Genomic DNA, 4,448 nt, shown 5'->3' on the forward strand with positions numbered 1-4,448 from the left:
TTTTTAAGGTCAGGCTTGACAAAGCCCTGGCTGGGATAATTTAGTTGGGGACTGGTCCTGCTTTGAGCAGAGGGTTGGACTAGATGACCTCCTGAGGTCCCTTCCAATCCTGATAGTCTATGATTCTATGATTCTAAGCTCATAACATCTTCAGTTCAGGACAAGCACATCCATGCATATGTTAGTTTTTCCATCTTACAGACCTGAGCCTTTGATCTTCAGGTTCTAGGATCAGGTAATCAGTAGACAACAGTCCCTTCTTTAGTGAGTACCTTCAGATGTCTAGGTTTTGCATAACTGAGGTAAGGAGGAGTGTGGAATTTCCATTCACCACCTCCTAGCTAGTTCCCAGGAAATCCAACTTGCACACTTTAGTGTAAAAGATTATTCCTGTCTGCCACATTGTTCAATATAGCGCTTTGACCATCCTGACCCAAAATAATACCATAACTTTTGCATTTACCATAATGGACTCCAAAGATAATAAGGTTTTTCAAAGATATTGCAGGAAATTGCTACCACTGTCACACACCTTTCTCTGAATTATCTGGTTTTGGCCACTGGTCAGCCAGAGTACTGGATTACCTAGGTCACTGTCTTGATGCAGTATGGCATTTCCTGTGGCTACTAATATGAGTTCAGTTTGTAGAATTTGGCCAGTTTTTGAAACTTATGCCTGGACCACCACATGGCACAGAGTAAGTGTGTTTAAGCCATGTTACCAAACTGGTTAAAAAACATGATTGATTCCCTGGTGTGGAAGGAGTCTTTGGGCCTTTAAGGGGCAGCAGAAAAAACACAGAAACCAAATTTTATGACCGTAATCAACCATGACACAGCAAAGAGACTTGTCCCAACTGCATCCATGCTCTTATTAAGGCATGGCTGAGCTGCATGTAAAAGAAATCCTTTAGAAGTATTCCTCATTTGCCAAAGAATTAATCTGTGTATTGCATGGCAGAATATTAGGATCCATTAAAGGTGAGGCTGAACTGAGCTGTGAACCGTGTTTACAAGAGTATTTAATGGTCTGAATCACCTCAAGCTGCCATTTATTTCAGTGATCATTAAATCAAGATATTATAGCAGCATTTTCAGAAGACAGGTTACCATGGTGACCATTAAAGGACTAATCTTATTATCACAGTTTGTTATTCCAATGAGTTGTTTGTTTACAAGCACTCTAGGTTGTATATTTCAATCCACAGAAAACACTTCTTCCCAGTACAAATCTGTTTCACTCAGCACTCAGCTTCCAATTGCATGTTAGTCTGGGGAGCCATGGAAACCTTGTTGTTTTGGCATTAGGTTTGTCGAGGATTTTGATTTTAGTGCCGTGAAACAAGATAAAACTCAGCCCACTTGCACAGAATGTAAATCATTCCATGTGTTTAAAGCAGAAAGAAGGTCAGGGAGACCCAGCATAAGAGACCGACACCAGCTGGTCATTAAAAATGACCTGCAAAGGAGAAAAAAGGAATGTATCCATTTTTATGATGCATGAAGAAAGCTTGAAAGATTTGTGGATTTTCTTCTTTTTTTCCCCTTCAACATCACCAATTTCAAGCCAGATCTTCCCTAATTTTGCTGGAGAGCCTCAAAGAAATGGACCAAGAGCTCTCTTAGCCCTCAATTGAAGGAGTGAGGTATTGACTCTTTAGAGAGAGATTTTCTCCTAAGTGTTCCTTAGTCATTGGTGCTAAATGGGCATGAACAAAAACAATTTTGAAAGTCTGAATAAAAATCACTTCCCCTTCATTCTTCTTCCTTGGGATCCGTGATGTCAGTTCAACAGTCATCCACAGACTCTTGTAGGTTAAATTATGCTCCAGTTTACCCTGTAAAATACAAATTGAGAAAAAAAAACTTTTTAGTCCTGCATACCTACAAATAAGTGCAGACCCCCTTTTTTTGCTTTGTCTTTTACCTTTAAAGTTCAAACACTTGGGACAGCAGCATTCTTCTCTGAGGTAAAGGGCAGAGATGGTAGAAATAGGATTTACTGTCACAAAGTGTCTGCCCCCATTGCCATATGCATTATTAAATGCCAGATAAATGGCCTACTGAAAATGACTGACTTTTTTTAGTTTTGCCCAGGCCCATACATTGTCTACACTGTAAATATGTTAGTGATAGCTAGGACTGTAGCAACAGAGACTAGTCAACCATGTCTGCTCACCCTTGCAACAGAACCAAGGGACCTGCTCAGGAGCAAGGGTCATGACTTATGTCAGCTGCCACACACACAAGAGCTGCACCAGCTTCCCCCAGCCAAGCCCCCAGGCCACTAGAAAACTGAAGTAGCAACAAGGCAGCTGTGAGGGAGGGGGCAGGGAAGGTCAACAAGAAAGTGCTCAAGCCTCTGGATTTTTCCTGCAGTCCTCCTGATGTCACAGCATCCATCTTTCAGCATCAGTCCCAACACGCTGTTAGCTCACTAATGCCACCTCTAGGTAATAGTTTTTAATACCTTTGGTTGTCTTTCCCCCACCTCCATTCTTCTGATTCTTATAATGCCCCCCACACTGTTCATCTCTCTGTCTCTCCTACTCTCCATCCTCTTGCTCCAATTCCCTAATCATCCCTGGTTTGATTACTTTGGTGTATAAAGAACCCCAATAAAACACTTAAACTGTACACTAAATACATTTTTCAGAGGCTGTATGTGTGGATATCTATCTCGGGCACCCCTATTAACTTCAGACTGTTTGCATGGGAGCCAATTTAACTTCCAGGACTTCCCTCAGCAGATTAGGATGTAGGGATCCATTATGGATCTTTCTTTGAGGCCTGTGCTGCTCCAATAGCTTGCCCCTTCGGGAAGGGGAACTGCCCCTGTTCCGCAACCAGGGCACGGCCGGCTTTAGGGCGATTCCCCTGATTCCCAGGAATTGGGCCCAGTGCCTAAGAAGGTCCCGCAGTGTCCAGAAGAGGGGCCCCACACCCTCCACCGGAGTGCCAACGGAAACAGTGGCAACCGATTGAGCTGCTGCCGAATTGCCGCCGCTATCTTTGGCAGCAGCTCAATTGCTGCCACAGTCTTCGGCAGCATTTAGGTGGCAGCTCTTTCGAATCGGGCCCCACATGTCCTAAACCCGGCCCTGAACCAGGGGATTCCTCTGAGCCATGGAGAAAAGGTCAAGATTTGGCATTAAGGCCCAGATCCATAAAGGTATTTAAGCTCCTAATTTGCATGGAAATTCAGAGTCTAAATAAGTTCATGGATACGGGCAGAAGAGCCTTTACTAATGCTGGCAAGTTGGAAATCCTGCTGCCCCAGTTTAGAAACAAACATCTGCTCCAAAGCAGGAAGACCACTCTGTTCTATTTCACAACACATACTTGTAGGAAATTAAAGGCCTAATGCTTACCCCTATTCTTGCACAGGTGTAGGTCACAACACAGGTTACAAGGCAGCGGAGAATCAGGGTGGAATGACCTTTGGGAAAACCTTTTCCTAGCACCGGCTAGAATCCCTTCAGTTATAACTGGTAGACTCATGGGATTATGAGCACAATACTCATTCGCCCCAATGCTGAAACTGGCCCTGTGAGGCCTCATCTTTGCAGTGATTTTGAAGAGAAAATGACGACACAATTGTATTGCAAGAACTGTCTGTTTTTAAAGTTCACCAGGATGAGCAAATGCAGAGATAACTACAGGCAAGACTCAAACCCTGCAAGCCTGTCACGTTGCATTGCTTTATGTGCTGATGCAGCACGGGTTTATTATTTTTAAAATCATTTCCAGCATAGGTGCTGATGACTCCATGGGTGCTCTGGGGCTGGAGCACCCATGGAAAAAAAATAGTAGGTGCTGAGCACCCACCAACCACCCACCAATCAGCTGTTTGGTGGCAGGCAGAAGGCACTGGGAGAAGGGGACAGAGAGGGGCTAGGAAAAGGCAACGTGAGTGTAGGGCCTTGAGGGAAGGGACAGGCTGGGGTTGGGGTCTCGGGACAGACTGGGAGTGGAGCACCCACCCAGAAAGAAGAAAGTTGGCGCTTGTGATTTCCTTTCTTTTTTCCTATTGCTTTCTCTCTCTCTTGATCTAGCTGGTGCTTCTGAGTAGGTTAGAAACTTGTGAGTTTTGGCAAGGGAAAAGCTCTAGCACTGGAATAGCAGAGGTAGCTGCTGAGCAGGCTTCAGGGGCCTCAACAGGAATGGGTGGACACCAGGGTGAGCAGCTAGCAAGTGTAAACAATTGGGCCGGTGGGCGGGGGTTATAATCACCTATATAAAACAAAGCCCTGAAAAGCGAGACTGTCCCTATAAAATTGGGACATCTGGTCACCCTAAGGGGATCCCAGGACTAGGGTACATGAAGTTTCTGCAGGTTATGAACTAGGGGGGAATCACACATTGTTATAACCTTATTCCCAGATTCTGGACCTTAGCGTCCAAAATATGGGGGTTAGCATGAAAACCTCCAAGCTTAGTTACCAGCT

The sequence above is a fragment of the Gopherus evgoodei genome, chromosome 10, assembly GCF_007399415.2.
Source record: "Gopherus evgoodei ecotype Sinaloan lineage chromosome 10, rGopEvg1_v1.p, whole genome shotgun sequence".
NCBI lineage: Eukaryota > Metazoa > Chordata > Testudines > Testudinidae > Gopherus > Gopherus evgoodei.